General features: G+C 38.6%; 1 pseudogene; it reads right to left on the bottom strand.

Moving 5' to 3' along the window:
• Nucleotides 1–14,732: 14,732 nt before the first annotated feature.
• Nucleotides 14,733–17,071, bottom strand: LOC149155603 (protein LYK5 pseudogene; annotated as a pseudogene).
• Between the last annotated feature and the right edge of the window lie 339 nt (nucleotides 17,072–17,410).

Raw genomic sequence — 17,410 nt, 5'->3', positions numbered from 1 at the left:
GGATTTCTTCTTGGAGCAGGATTTGTTCTATTGTAGCCTTGATTTTTCTCCTTGCCTTTGCTGGAACTGGGAGCATCACTATTTCTTTCTAGCTTCTTCACATCTCTTTTGTTTGAAGCATTTTCATTCTTGTTTGAGGATTCACCTACATATCCGAGACCTGATTTATCAGATGGACATCTGTGATAGCTGAGCATGTCATCCAAGGCCTGAGAGCTCTTCATGATTTTGTTCATCCCTTCAACCTTTTTCCTGAGGAGGACAATCTCTTTTTCCAATCTTTCACACTCATTATTCTTCTTTGCAAGTTGTTCCTCAATTTCTTCCTTGCTACGAGTAGCTTCAGCTGCTACTATTTTAAGGGAGATGATATCTGACTTCATTTTGAAGATTTCTTCATTCTTTGCTTGACTGCTCTCCATTCGCTTCTCAGCTCCTTGTGCCTGTTTCCTGGCTTCTTGTAATTGAGACTTAAGGGAGGAGACCTCTACCTTGTACTGACCAATCTCTTCTTCAAGTTTGTTCACTCTTGTGCCTTTGTTCAAGTTGACTTGACAAGATATCTCCCTGCTTCTTTGCTTTATGATATTCCTTCTTAAGCTTGGCAAGCTCTTCATCCCTTTCTTGTACTTGAAGCTTGATGAGATCAGCTTTCTTCCTTGTTTGATCTTGGTCACCAACTGGAGCTATCTTCTTAAGTGCCTCATTTTCTTTTTTCAAATTATTATTCTCTTCCATGACAGTCATAAGTCGAGCAAGGAGTTCTTCTACGAAGTCTTTTTCATTCTCTTCATATTTTTGGTCTGCTACAGTCTTGATGTCATCATTCTTATTTTTGGCTTCTATGATGGGTTCTGGATTTCCTTCTAGATTTCCATTATCTTCTTGATTGATGTTCATGGTCAATGCTCCTTTTAAGTGAAGGTCATGAAGTTTGTCCCATATACCCTTTGCTAATGAACATTTTCCTAGATTATTCTTTACATAATCAGGTAGCCCATTTAAGATTGCCTTTACTGCTTTTGCATTGTACTCCTTGGATTTTTCATCCATACTACTATCATCAATCACAGATTTCCATATTTCAAAGCCTTGAGTCTGTAAGAAATTCCTCATTCTTACTTCCCATATATTAAAGTTCCCATTGAGCCTTGGAGCCTCCTCAAATTCATTGTCTTCTATTTTAGTAGTAGAGGGAGACACATCCTTAGGAGGATTGGAGACTTTCTTCCTTGATCTCGCCATTTGTGTTCTAAGAGTCAACCTTCAAGCTGTTAAGCTTTGAATGAAGGAACCTACTCTGATACCAATTGTTGGAAATAATGAGAGGGGGGGTGAATCAGTATTTCTTTTTCCCACTATTGTTTTACCAGTTAAAACATATATATTCAGAACACAATATGAACAGCAAGAACAAATGCTTTTATTAATATAACTGTGCAGTAAAATAAATACAATATATAGATGGTCACAATCGGTTGCCAAGCTCCAACTTGGACTTTGGTGAGGCTCCAACCTCCAGAGCACCAACTCTATTTTCCCAAGACACCAATCTTGGACTTAAGAGCACCAACTCCCAAGGACTTCAATCCTTCCTGCTTTTGAGGCACTAACCCCAAGGACTCCAATCCAATCTCACTTCTGAGGCACCAGCCTCAAGGACTCCCATCCTTCTCACTTTTAAGGCTCCAACCCCAAGGACTCCAATCCTTCTGCTCTCATAACTCTTCTCTACGGAGTTCTGTCTATTTACAGCTTCACTGTAGTCTCCAAACTACAGTATCAATGACAACCATGTATTCTTATGGATGAGTCTTCACAGCTCTGCACACTGCCCACGCATAGTCTCCAATAGCCTTTTCTGCTGCTACTGCCTCTATAACCTCCGCTGCTTCTGCAGCCTCTACAGCCTCTGCTGCTTTTACTACCTCACACTCTGGTTCTTCACCCCCACAACAGCTCCAACAGTGTTCAACAGCCGCAACAGTGTTCACTAGCAAATTCAAACAATGCTCCACCACCTATGCTGCTTCTGCTACCTCATATTCTGGTTTGTTTGCAACAACCATCACACACATGCAGTCCTCTATTTACTGTTTTATGCATACCTGTCTTTGTCCATTCGTTTCCTCTTTCTCGCTGGCTCTTCGGCTTCCTTCTCGCCTGCTTCAGCTTCCTCACTTGTTGGCTTGTTTGTCGTTGTAGCTTCCTCTGTCCATTCATTTTCACAGGACACGTTGAATCAATGAGCAAGGATCGAGTCATCCGTAGAGAACACAAGTTCAAAAACTTGTAACAGCGCTGCTTTGTCAATAATTGTGGGCATACACAGGGATGGAATTTTTTAACGGACCCGACACACCTTTAGGCTCTGTTTTATAATATTTCGGCTCCAATTATCGACGATGTCACATATCGCTTCCCCCGATCCTTCCGACATGATCGCTCCAATATGTCGATTTCCGATTAGATCTCCGCCGTGCATTATTCCTTCAGATCGGACGGTCAACGCTAAGTCGTATATCGCGTCCACTACACTGTTGCTCCATTCTCTGACAAGGAACGCGGACCCGACACCTCCTTATACTCCTTCCTAACTTAATTTCGGCTCCGGGTTCTTCGGCGATTTCGCTGATCGCTACCTCCGAAATGATACAAGTCCTCCGCAGACCTGATATGCTTTCTATTTTGCTTGATAAGAGTTTCGGCTCCGGATTTCGGAGCTTGCACCTTGAAACAGTTCCGACAACTCCAAGCGACTTTCGCCGATGCGATAAGGATTCTCTGCTCCTCTGCGATTTCATCTGGACCGTTGATCTGGCAGATCAAACGGCTCCTATGTATTCTCCCGCTTTGATGAAAGTTTGGCTTTAAACACAACTATATATATATGAAGTATTGTCTTCGATATGGCTCCTCTGCTCTGACACTCCTTCGATATGGCTCCTCTTTCTCCGATATATGTTTATGCTCCCGATATCTATTATCTGCGGCATATATGGCTATGTTACAAGCAACGTTCCTCTTGCTCTGATATGGCTCTCCGATAGCTGTTCTGCTCCCGATAGGCTCCTGATAACTCTGTCTGCTTCCTCTATGGCTCCGATAGCTCTGTTTACTCCTCTGTTGCTCTGATGGTTGTGTCCTCCGCTCTTTCTCTATGCTCTTTTGATCGGTCTCTGTGTGCTCCTCTTCTTTGGCATATATATGTGACATATACATATATATGGCTCCTCTTGGTTCCTCTTGGTCCATCTGCTCTTCTCGGTCCGTCTCCTCTTGGCTCCTCTTGTTCCATCTGCTCCTCTCTGATATGCCTGTTTTGGCATATGTATATATGTATGTGGCTCCTCCTGCAGCTCCTTTTAGTCATGTCCAATGTGGCTCCTCTGGCTTCTCGTCTCCATCTACTCCTCTGGCATGGCAGTGTCTTTCAAAGACCTCCTTGCATATAAGTCTGTTTCCGCATATATATATATATATATATATATATATATATATAGATATATATGGCTCGGCTATACTGATGGCCTTTGCTCCTGTCTCTTCATGAATCTGCTCTGCATCCCCTTGGATTCATGTCATCCTCTAGTATCCAGAATATTGCCATAGTGACATCAATGACAACCTAGTTCAACATGATGACCATAATGCTTACAAAATCCTAACATTGCTACCATTTGAACTTACTGTAATAAAGCTTACTATTAAGCTTGGCATTTGTAAAATCAAATTTGATTTAAAACCATGCATTTCTTCTCTTATCTTAAAAAGAATTTTTCTTTATTAACTCTCTAGTTTTTGAAAACATAGAAATTAATGCTATAAAAAAAATTTGAGAAATAATAAGCGTGCTTCCCATAAAATTATGTAGAGTTTTGAACTGGGGAGAAGTGTTAAAATGAAACTCCAGGGCTTTATTAATAACCACACAACCAAATATTTGTCTCCCTACAGGGCTACAACTTAATTTTCTTTTTCTGGTTGGTCTTCCCAAAAGATATAGAATGGCAATAGCTATCCATACAACTACTATTGTGTCTCCCGCTTCATTCTCTCCATTCGGCATCTAGGAAATAAGTTGTGCCTGTGGGTGTACATATAACTGCTGCTATGAAGGGTTTTTAAGGAGATGTTGAAATCATAGAAAAATTAAATGAAATTGTTAATGAAAAGAAACCATATTATTAGAAAAAGACATCGATGAAAAGAAACTGCATTATTAGAAAAAGATATCAACCAAACATGAATTCATTGTAAGGACCAAATTTGAAAACTAGTCTGAAACAAAAAAAAATCACCAACCAAGCCATACAACAACAAACTGCAAATGTATATTACATATTACAATATTTCCCTATTAAATATGGAAAACTTTCCTTTTAATTACATAAATTTTGGAATCTATAGAGCTTGAAGTTTTTAATGGAGATGAAAATCTATTGATAGTGTTCTTTGATTGAGCAATGCTATGAGTAAAGTTCAATTCCCTTGGTTGTTGAAGGTATATATTTGTTTTTTTGGTTTGCTTTAAATTGTTTCAAGCTGAACAAAACAGATAGTATAAATTAGAAACAAATGAAAACTAAAAAAACTTTTTCCATTGTGCAAATAGATTTATATTTTCAATGATGTAAATTCAAATACTTTTGAAGATTATCTAATGAATAGAAGAAACATATGTTTACCTTTTTTTAATAGAATTTGAGAAAAATGTTTGCCTATTTACTAAATTCTATTAAGATTTTATAGTGTTTTAATGTAGCCACTTTTTAAATTTTAAAGATTTAGAAGGACACCATTTAATTTTGGCAAATTTTTTTACAAAGAGTTTATTCAATATACACTTGTTAATAGAAGTACAATTTTTTTTTTTATAGCTTTTCATCTTTGAAGGGTTAGATAAATATATGCCTTTCTAAATAAAATTAAGACCAACCCCTCAAATTTGATCACTAAGTGAGAGTTGACTTGACAACGACCGATTGATGCGTTGGAAATGATGAGGACTCTGGTGTCAGTGGAATTCTCATGGAAACCTCTTATTCCTCAACCGTGAAATGGTTTGCCACATGGCTTCATCTGAATGGGTTATTCTTGCATTTTCCTAAAGCTGTTGTCGAATTCTGTGTAGAGATTATAGGTCATAATCGACAATTATTTATAGACCTCGTTAATGGCAGCCAAAACAACAAAGTCTGAGTATAATATTTCAACATTTAGTTTGCCCCTAATTCCATATGTGATATACTGAAATGTATCATGATCATTCCTTGTCCTTTCTAGTACTTCAACATATATGTAGTCAGGAAAATTCCAGCTGTGTTGATTCCATGATGATGGGAGACCAAGTGCTCACTGAAATGCCTTTGGAAATATTGAGCAAAATGTTTAATTTCTTTACATTTCTTACACGTCACTTTTACATTTGTTAGAAGCTTGAATGAGATCCATGGCCATTACATCACCTGTGTGTTTGTGTCAATGTATCTTATCATGGGGAGGTAGACTATCCAAGTTTTTATAAGAATTTGGTTGTTTCATAGTCATTTGGCTTCAGCTGACTAGATGGCTTATCCACTTTTGTGTGTAAAAGAGCCATATGCATTTGTCCTATCATGTAATCAATGGAAGCAAAGCAAGAAAACGAGAAGGAGCTGGATTTTCCTGCACTATCTCAGTGTATAGGCTTTGTTTTTCATGATCGGAGGCTTCTTTATCTTATTTTAATAAAGCATACCTTTCTTTGGACTTTATTGTAGATGATCTATCTTGCAACAACCATTATGAGGAAAAAGATAAATCATTAGTAGAAACATGAACTATGGTCAGCGTTTGAAAATCAAGTTTAGTTTCACCATAAAGTGTTAACTTCATCTTCTTGTTTTGGGCCAGAGGGTTATCTATATCTATGTAATCTCAGGATTGCAAAAATCAATGATTTGTATCTCTTTTTCTGCGTCTTTTGTTTGGTCCACTGACACCTGTGCCACTTCGGCCCAAGAATTCTTATTAGTCTATTTTTATTTTTCTTCATTTGATACATGAGTATATGGGGACAACATCATCGAAATTCCTAGATTAGAAATGATATCAAGGGTCATATCTACACTTCTCATCTTCTTCGAATTAAAACATTTTCATCAGCCTTTCAATGGTTGGGAGAGTTACTTTTGAATTGATAGTAAAACCAAATAATTTGATAGGAATGCTAAAGGTTGATTTTATTTTCATAGAGTCAAAAGGTAAATCATCTAAATGAATCCTTTGCCTAATGTATTTATCGGAAAACACCTTAAGGGTTAAATGGACCCTATAGGGTTTAACCTCTAGCTCATAAATTCTAATTACAATATATTTTTTCTTGATATATTAATTTCCATATTTCAATTAAGTATTCATATGTAGATGAATTTAGATGAATTTTGCATTCCTTAGAGATTATTAGAGGAAGTTTTCTATAAGTACATGAACTTGTCAAAAAACTCTCTAATATCCATGTGGTTTTTTAGAGAAAATAACTACTCAAGTCCACTCAAAAGCAGGTTTTCCACTCCCAATTGGTTCCTTCTTTGCAACTCCAAAGACTCAAATTGGGATGACCACTAAGATAATATCAAGTATACTAAATAAGAATGGCACCTAAACATCCATTCTTCAGGTGGTTGAATCATTTGTTCATGATTTTTTCTTGCAAAGCAAACCACATAATTGAATTTAGTGAAGCCGAGAAACTTAGTACAAAACCCAAGATAACAATGCCAATGCTATCATCATCATATCCTAGAATTAAACTAATCATAGTATCATATATTTTACATCATCCTTGAAAATCTCTCTATGGAATGGAAGTTTAATGTCCAGCAAGCTAGTTTCTTCAATCAACAAATTCTTTAGGAGTTCTTCAAATCAACAATAAAAATCTCAAATAATGATTTAATAAATTAAAATATTTCTCAGTGAATATGTGATAAAAATATGCAAATCCAACTACAATAAATTGCATAAATAATAATAATAATTTAATTTTAAAATCACAACCAAACTAAAAAATAAATTATTCTCTTTATTATAAACTGAAAAAATATTTAATTAATTAATCTAACTTAATTAATATATAAAGTAATTTAAATACTTACATTAAATTAATTATTTAAAAAAAAAAACACAAATCAATTTATAAATCCCACAACAACCTTACTTAATTGATTAACGTAACTTAATTAATTTACACAAAATTATTTAAACATTTACTTAAATTAATAATTCAAAATAATTAAAAGGAACAACAAATCAATTCATACCATCCCCACAACAACATGATACAATCCCCACAACAACCTTACTTAATTGATTAACGTAACTTAATTAATTTACATAAAATTATTTAAACATTTACTTAAATTAATAATTCAAAATAATTAAAAGGAACAACAAATCAATTCATACCATCCCCACAACAACATGAAAGAGACGAAGTAATAACATATAAATATATTGTTTCTATAAACGAAGTCAAAGGTACTTCGTGATATAATTAATGTGTTTAGAATTCAAATTCTATGACTCCTTCAAATTCTCAAGGGCTATCCAACGGTAAGCCTACCCCAACAATGAATACTTGACTTCACTGCTCCAACAATGAATACTTAGACTACACTTCTTTATAAGTTTTTGTCAAATGAAACATAAAGTTATTACACAAGTTTCAAATTAACCAAAAGTGAATTAACCTAAAATGTATCGACTACACTTATTTATAAGTTTTTCTCAAATAAAACCTAAAGTTATTACACAAGTTTCAAATTAACCAAAAGTGAATTTTATGGTTACTTTAGGATTAGTTTATATCCATTTTAATTTTATATTTATCAATCGTAAAGAGATTAAATTTCTCGAGGTGTAAACTTTTTTTTATGAGTATAAAATTTGAAGAAAGGTTTGCACTGAGAGCTTTGATCCCTTTCGGTGCTTGATAGATCCAAGGTTAAGATGGATCTAGGTTGTTTTCAGTGGTGTGCAGTCACACACAATTTGTTGAACATCTATTTTTTTTTATTTGCTAAGTTATGTGAGTCCTGAGATGATTGCACACTTAACCTTTGGCTTGAGAAACAACGACCTATGGGTATCTAAGTCGTCAAAATCATCCAAGGATCGCACCCGACCTAGGCCATATCAGCGTTTAACATGGATGGTTTTTTGCCCACGGAGTTTCAAACTGGTGACCTTCACATCACAGAGTGCATTGAGTACACCCCATCACCGTCTATTCTATCCTTTGTGGGCTTATATATATATATATATATATATATATATATATATATATATATATATATTAGGTTGACTTGACCCATGAGGGATTTGAACCTTGAATCACATGGTTTACATGGTGATCACCAATTGAGTTGCCCCTTATAGGTTGTTGAACATCTAAATATTATGATCACTTTAAATATGCTAAATATGTCTAAGATTAATCTAGTCATTTTAATTTTAAATTTCCTCAGTGCCCTTAGTTTGTTGAGATAATAGAGACTGTAATAACTTGAATGACAAAAAATGATGAAACCAAAATTTTGAATGCAAAGTGACAATGTAACTGTGTTGAATGATAGAAAATGTGAATAATAAGAATGTACTCAATTAAAATAGTATTTTTCGTGATTACTCGCAAACGATTTTCTTCTACTATTATTATTGTCACACCCGTTAGTTTTGTCATCTTTTTCATATTGATCATATGAAAAGGGTGGTTGAAGTCCCAGACCATTCAAATATTTAACTCGAGCTATTATGGTAAACCTATACCATGTTTATTTTGCTCTCCAACATTAATAGTACCTTTCTCCAAAGTCAATCATTGTGACCTATGGCGTGTTAAACCCTAAGTAAGTTTCAATGGTAGTTGTTTTATATTACCTCATTTGAATGCAAAATGATTAATAATGTTGAATGATGAAAAATGAGAATAATAAGAATGTAATCAATTACAAATAGTTTACAATTTCAATAAGCAAACATTTTAGATACGGTGAAAATTCAAGTATTTTATTTATGTTTGAATTAATGTAGCATATAAATCAATGCACGTCGACAATATTTTCTTTATTACACTGAAATCAATGCATATATAATATAATTACTTTAAAATTAATGTACACCATACATCTGGTTACATCAAAACAGAAACTAACATCTACATTGAAATCAATACATCTAGTGCAAACAATTGAAAAGGATTGGAAATCAATATCTACATTGTAATCAATGCATCTAGTGAAAACAAAAATAAGATTAGAAATCAACATCTATACTGAAATCAATGCATCTAGTGCAAGTAATCAAATAGGATTAGAAAACAACATCTACTGAAAAATCATTGCATCTAGTGCAAACAATCAAATAGCATTAGAAATCAACAACTACATTGAAATCAATGCATCCAATGCAATCAATCAAATAGAATTAGGAATCAACATCTACATTAAAATCAATGTTTCTATTTTAGTGAAAAACCAAAATATTTATGGATTTCTAAATCCAATTTCTTGTACCTTTTATAAAAGTCTTCATTCCTCTTCATTTATGGTTCATAATGTTCAATATTATATAATACTATATAATAAATATATTTGTCTCTATGTCTATTTCTTCTTCCCTCTCTCCTCCCCTTCCATATCTGTGTCTATCTCCCTCGCTCCCTCCTTCTCTCTCTCTCCCTCCTCCTCTCCCCATCTCTCTCTCTCTCCCTCTCCCTTTCTCCCCCATCTATCTCTCTCTCTCTCTCTCCACCATCTATATTTATCTCCTTCCATATCTTCTTCTTTTTCTCTCTATGTCACCCCCTCACACACACATACACACAAACTCTCTCTCCATATCTATCTATCTCTCCCTCCCTCTTTCTGACTCTCTTCTTCACTCTGTCCCCCCTCCATCTATATATTTATCTCTCCATGTCTCTCCTTCCTTTGTAGAAATTAATGTGTAGATTCAATACTACTCATGCAATTTACTAAATCACAAGACTTGAAACTACTCTATTGATATGCGAAAATTGATTCACAATCTATAATAAGAATCATAGACATGCAAAAGGAAACATCACACATGCACAGGGATTTATATAGGGGAAAAGAACTACTCAAAACCCCTTACTATCTATATTGTATTAATCAAAGAATAGAGATGAAATACATATGCTTGCTCACGCTTGAGCACACCTTACAAGTGTATAATCTATCCCTCTGCCTCACTGATTGACTCTGGCCAACACTTAGCCAATTTTCAAGCCCTTCAAGATCCTGTTTCCTTGGGACATTTGCCCCTATTATTTAGGAATTTCCCACTATTGAATTGCACAATTACATAGGGTCCTTTCTCTAAATACATGCACCACTTATACACATGGGAATATGCTACAACTGATAGTACACTACCTTGGGATCTCCATCTCAACTCGGCAACTCGAATTCTCTGCATGCAACAATTAATTTGAGTTGATTGATTAGTTAACTGGTTGATCACTGACTGTGGTTGAAGTTGCACTTCCACAACTTCACCTCTACTAGTTCCTTTGACAGATAGAACTAGTCAAACAGACAATAACTCAAATTAACTGAAATAGATTGTTACAAATTAGAAATCAAACATATTTAACTGAACTCAAGCTTCCCCAACTCGAATTAACTGAGTTAACAGAGTGACAAGTGTCATGTCACCTCAGTTAAATACCTCCAAGATTTCTGCTGAAATGGAAATTCGAATTTTCCCTAGTTTGACTAAGGAAAAGTCAAACTGAGATTTTTTTGCTGCATTTTCAACACTCCCTCTCAGCGAGAAATGAATTAGCAGCCACCCCTATCCTACACATGTGGAACTCGAACTTTCCTCTTGACAAGGCCTTTTTCAAAATATCAGCATCTTGTTCCTTTGTCGGAATGCACTGCAACAACATAATCTGCCTCTGCACACAATCCTGTAGATGGTGATACAGGATATCGATATGCTTGGATCAATCATGAAAAACATAATTCTCGTAAAGTTTGATGCAACTCTGATTATCATAGTAAATCACAATAGGATCCATCATCTGAACAAACAAGCCAACATGTATGTTCCTCATCTAGATCGCCTCACATGCTGCTTGACTTGCAGCCATTTATTATGCTTCTGCCAAGCTGTGTACCACTGATCTTTGCGTCCTACAATACCAAGAAACCGTTGCGGACCCAACACTGAAAATTCCACCCGATGTATTCTTCCAGTCTGATGGACTTCCCACCCAATCTGCATTAGTGAGGCCATGCACCTTCACTCCCTCTGTCCGTTTATACCAAATTCCAAATTGGGTAGTGCCTTTGAGGTACCATAGAACATGCTTTGTTGCCCTCCAAAATAGTTTGGTTGGCCTAACCATAGTTTGACTCAGTTGGTTGGCTTCATAACACATGTTTGGTCATGTGTTCACAAGATACATGAGTGAACCCACTAACTGTCAGTAAACAGTGGCATCTACTCCCTCACCTGAAGTGGCATACTATTTCCTCCAGTTGGTTGTTAGAGGAGTCTCCATTGGTTTGCACATGTCCATGCAGAACCTCTAAAGTATCTCATTGGCATACTTTTCTTGAGAGACAAATAATACCATCACCTTGTCATACTTCCAATCCAAGGAAGTAGTGCATGAAACCCATGCCCTTCATCTCGAACTCTCTTGCAAGGACCTCCTTTCAAGATCTAATCGGCTGCTCATCACCAGTCAGGATCAAGTCATCAACATATAAAACAATAATCAATAATTTACCTTCTACAAAAATATGATGAAGGTTTGCATCCGCTTCACTTTTGGTGAAACCCAAACCAATGAGATAGCTATCGATCCAGGTGTACCAAGTACGGTGCTTGCTTGAGACCATACAACACTTGTTTGATACCATACAACGCTCGCTTGATTTTGCACACATGAGGCTCTCAATCAAAAGTCTCGAAGCCTTCAGGTTGCTCGATACACACCTCCTCAATAACTCCATTTGAGGAATGTTGTTTTCACATCCATCTGGTGGATCTTCCACCCCATCTGTGTAGCCAAAGCAAGGATTGATCTGATGGATGAGTATCTTGATACAAGAACAAAGGTCTCCTCATAGTCGATCCCCTCCACCTGAGAGTAACCCTTGGCCACAAATCTGGGCTTTTACTTTTCTATGCTTTTGTTTGCTTCCAGCTTCACCTTGAAGATCCATTTCGAACCCACAACTGATTTGTCTACTGGTCTTGGGACCACTTCCCAAACATTGTTCTTCACAATGGATTGGTACTCCTCCGCCATTGCATCAACCCATACTGGTTGTTCCACTGCTTCCTTGAAATAGGATGGCTCAGTCTCTACTAGCTCAGTCATAAAAGTCATGTAGACAGTGTACCGATCTGGTGATCTTATTTGTATGTGTTGATTTGAAGGAGCATCCACATTCTCCCTTGCATCCCGCAAAAGTATCTTAGCTTCACTGGTTCTCTTCTTGCCTTCTCTGGATTATTCTACTTGAGTGGTTATCTCCACTCTCTACTCTTCAACTTGTCGTTGCTCCACAACATCCTGATGCTCCTCCTTTGGAGCTAAAATCTCCTCCTCTTGTGTGATTTGAAGCGCCCTCTCAAGAGAGCACCACATGGATTTGTCTTCATCAAATTTGACATCCAGTCACACAAGTTTCATTCTGAGGGATGGAAAATACACACGGTAGTTGTGAGAGTGTTCGTGTAACCCACAAATACCCCCAACTCTATTGTCGACTCTAGATTCTTCCTTGATTCTTTAGAGACATGGAAATAGACAAAGGCTTCAAACATCCTGAAGTGCGACACATCTAACTTCTTCCCCAAGAAATTGTCCTCTGGTGTGGTCATGCCAAGAATCTGATGAGCACTCTTGTTTGGAAAATAGACCGTTATGTTGCATTCTTCAGCCCACAAGTGCAGAGGTATACTTTAGTCATGCAACATCGCCCATGCTGCTCCAACAATGCCTCGGTTATTTCTCTCAGCCACCCCATTCTGCTATGGATTGTGGGGTGTTTTCAACTCTCATTGAATGTCTTCTTTTGCACAAAAATTTTTAAACTCATTCGACACGTACTCACCTCCATTATCACTCCTGAGAGCCCTCACCTTCTTGCCTGTTTCTTTCTCCACCAGTGCCTTGAACTCTAAGAACTTGGAGAAAGTCTCATCCTTCTTCCGCATGAAGAAGATCCAACACTTTCGTGAGAAGTCCTCAATAAAGATGACAAAATATTTGTGACTCGCAGTGGAGGCTGCCGAGAAACGTCCACAGACATCAGAGTGGATCCTTTCAAGGACTGCATGTGCTCTGTTATCTCGATCATGGAAAGTATATTTTGTGTACTTCCCCAAGGTACATCGTTTGCATGTGTCTTGGTGCTCTAGTGCTACTTTGGGGAGGCATGTGGTAATCTACTACATGATCTTCAAAGTGCTATTATGAAAATGGGTAAGTCTTCTATGTCAAAGTTTGTCGACATCGCGGCTCTGCACCTTCTCCGCATTTGCGCTCAGCACAATCCTCCACATCTAGCTTGTAGAGGTTCTTCACACAAACCCCAATCTGCTTCACCTGTCCCATGACAATGTGTCTCAGAAATGCCTTTCCTTTGTTGGAGATCACATCGTAGCCACGATCTTCCAAAACTTCAACGAAGACAAGATTCTTCTTTAGACCCAGAACAAACATCACATCCTTGAGCCTGAGAGGGGAGCCCAACTCCCTATGAAAGGTGATTGTATCAATCCTGGTCGCGATGTACCTTCCATCATCTTTCATCTCGATGTGTATCTAGAGGTCCTTCTCCTCCAAATCGCTGAAAAAATCTCTATTCCCCGTCATATGGAACGAGACACCATTGTCGAAATACCACACACTTCCCATCAGTGCATTAGTCATGCATACAATGAGAATAAAATCAAGCTTGAACTGTAAAGCCAAAGCTTCACTACCACACACTTCCCATCAGTGCATTGATCATGCATACAATGAGAATAAAATCAAGGTTAAACTGTAAAGCCAAAGCTTCACCGGTGGCTCCTCCTCAAGTCATCTTAATCAAAATATATATTTTAATCCGTAAAATCGCACAAAGTAAAATGAAAGAGGCTATTAACTAAACTCCTTCCACTTCTGTAATTTTATGGTTTTCTAAATTATCAATTTTGTCTTATCTTCTCACTCTCTCTCCCCTTTCATTTATCAATTTCAGCTCGCATCTTCCTCACTCTCTCTTCCATTTCATCCGGATTTGAGAATTCCTTTTAATAATGTCAATTTGTATTACTTTGTTTTTAATTCATCGTTGAAGTCTTTCCATTTATAGTTCCAATTCATGATGTGCTTTGATTCTGCTCACCATGACAAAGCCCAACCTGAATTTAATTCCTACTAAAACCAGGAATTTTAATTTTAATTATAAAACAATTACACCTTTATTAACAAACTCAGATCTGAGAAGAACTTGGCCTGACTCGAAGCATGTTCACATGGTTCACAAAAACAAAATGGCAAACCAATTAAAGTATTTCCCTGCCGAATTTTTGACGCTGAAGAAATTTGGAATCGCACATTATAAACAATATTGCAGGTGGCCGCATATCCATTGCCCTTCTTTATACAAAATTCATAAACACCTCTTATTCCAGTGTTATAGATTTATAAATGCCCACAGGACAAAATTCATGAGTTCATTAATCTGGAAAACTCAAACCAGATAACCAAAATCACATCATCTTGAAAAGTAACAGAGAAAGCCAACTTGAGCCGAGCATCAGAATCATTTTCTTTAACCATTACAGAAATTCATAGACGTCAATCATTTACAATTCATGTCCTTTTGATAACTTCATCAGATCTGAGACGGTAGATTCCATCAATGAAGGTTACCAAGAAAATGTGACCTATGTGGAATTCCCGTGGCTTTGCTCGGTTTTAGAGAAAGCCCTTTGAATTACCTTAAAGCTGCTGCTGTTCGAATATGAATCTGCAGATTCCAGATCGCGTGAATGAGAAGAATCAGATAGCCATGCGGACAGACTCATCTGAATCTCGTTAATGCTTGCCCGGCGATTCAAATCCTCATTCACGCACGCCCTGGCTAGCTCTGCCATGGCGAAAGCCACATCCAACGGATACTCATCCTTCAATGCCGGATCCATGAAACCCTTGAGCTTCTCCTTGGGATTCGAACCCTCGACCAAAGCCCCAATTGTCGACCACAGCATAACTTCCTTGTGCACATCTCCATTTCCGCGGATAACCGCGGGTTTGCCAGAGAGAAGCTCCAGCATGACCACACCAAAGGCGAAGACGTCGAGCTTCGGCGTGACGAGGCCCTGCCCAACATATTCCGGCGCCATGTATCCTTTCGTGCCCACCACATGTCTGGTCACGGCAAAACCCTCGCCTGCGGATTTCGCCAGACCGAAATTGGCAATCTTGGCGCGGAAATTCCTGTCGAGCAAAACATTGCTGCTCTTTATGTCCTTGTGGACGTAAGCCGGAACGGCAAAATTGTGAAGATAAGCGAGCCCATTTGCCACATCCAGAGCGATTTCCAGTCTCTGCCGCCAGTTCAGACCAAGCACCGAATTGCTCTGTAAATAGTCGGCGAGTGAGCCATTGTCGGCATACTCGAATACCAGATATGAACGGCTTTCTGTAACACAGAACCCCGACAGGTGCACCACATTGAAATGCTTCAGATTTTGAAGAATCCCAATTTCCTGAGAGACGTCGCCCTGAATCTGCTTCACGGCCACCGGGGTTTCGTCGATGACGCCGCGGTAGACAGAACCGGCGATTCTGTTCGCCAGGTTGAAATTCGCCGTGGCTGCTTCCAGTTCCTTCAATTTGTACCGAGGTAAGGTTTGCCCCAGTTCTTGAATTCCGACAACCAGATCGTCGTGCAACGCCTCTGCCGCGCCTTTTTTCGCGGCGAATTCTGGTTTCATCGGCTCAGAGCTCGACTGCTCCGGGCGGCGCCGGTTAGTTCTCTTTCTTCTGAATAAAATACAGCCAACTGTCACCGCCGTTACCACCGCCACGGCGGCGGCGATTCCGACACCAAGGCCTACTCGAAGCCCCGCGTTGGAGCTACCTTTGCTCGGAGGTGAGGGGAACGAGGTTGGGGGAGGCGGGGGCGGTGACGGGGCAGGGGAACTCGTGGGCTCTGTTCGCAGTGGAACCAACAGCGTGGTGTACGGGTAGATGGTCTTGTTGTCAGAGGTGAGACTGTTGGCATCAAATAATTGCTGCACAGTGGCTCCGTATTGGGTCGCAATGGTGTCCAAATCGTCACCCGTTTGAACCAAATAAGAGAGCAGGTATTTAAATCCATGGCCGACCTGAGCACTCGTCGGGCAGGCGCATCTGAGAGGGACCTGGAGGCTCATACCGATCTTAAGCTCTGTAGCAGAGACATTATTCTGCTTTATCATGGCCTGGCAAGTAGACAGCCCCTGGTAAGTGTTGTAGGCCAAATTGTAATACGAGTCGCCCGATTGAACAACATAGCTTGTATTGGCCTGCGAGTAGTTTCCATCGCAGGAACAGTTGATGGGAGCTATGACTGCTTTGTCCATGTCGAGTAGCTGGGTGTCGGAGAGCTTGTTGGCCTGTGCCATCTGGGATTTGTTTGAATTGAGCAGTGCGCTGATATTTGCCAGGGTCTGATAACCTGTTTGAGCTCTGTAAATTGCATAGGCCTGGCATGTCTGCTGTTGGCCATTGCAGGTGTAGCCGTAGGTGATGTCGGGGGAATTGTCGGAATTGCAATTCAGCTGAGCGTTTTGTTCATACGATTGTTGCCCTGATGCTGCAATCACAGAACACAGAACAATAAGGATCCAGTAGTCCACGCATCCCCGATTCATCATTTCCCTCTGATTGAGCAGGGCAGGTATCAATTTTGAAGGCATCCTTGCTGATAATGTGCAGCGGAGGGTAATTAAAGCCCACTACACCACTTGCGAGAGCCGACGATACACCATTGTCATCCAGCGCAGCATTCATGGGAGGCGGCGGCAAGTCAGCGAAGAATTTCCTTCATAATAGATAGCGAGTCAACGACGAAATGTGTGGGGCCGCGTGGATACTTTATGTGTTGGCACTTTTTGAAAGATTATTCAACACCATTCTTTCTTCGACGAAGTTGTGAGTGGAAATTTGACGCACTGACTTATGCTTTCGTGTGCGACTGCATCTTATAAACAAATTTCATATGAGATCTTTGGATTCAGATTTCTGCAGGGTTCGTCTTTTGTAAAGATATCTCACATGCCTGCCAGGCCGTGGAACATAAGTTTGATTTGACTTTTTACTTTACAATGTAAGTTTGAT

This window comes from Pinus tabuliformis, chromosome 9, assembly GCF_031772625.1.
Source record: "Pinus tabuliformis cultivar Carrire ecotype Pingquan chromosome 9, CPIR1, whole genome shotgun sequence".
Classification (NCBI taxonomy): domain Eukaryota; kingdom Viridiplantae; phylum Streptophyta; class Pinopsida; order Pinales; family Pinaceae; genus Pinus; species Pinus tabuliformis.
This window is presented reverse-complemented; position numbering and strand designations above follow the sequence as displayed.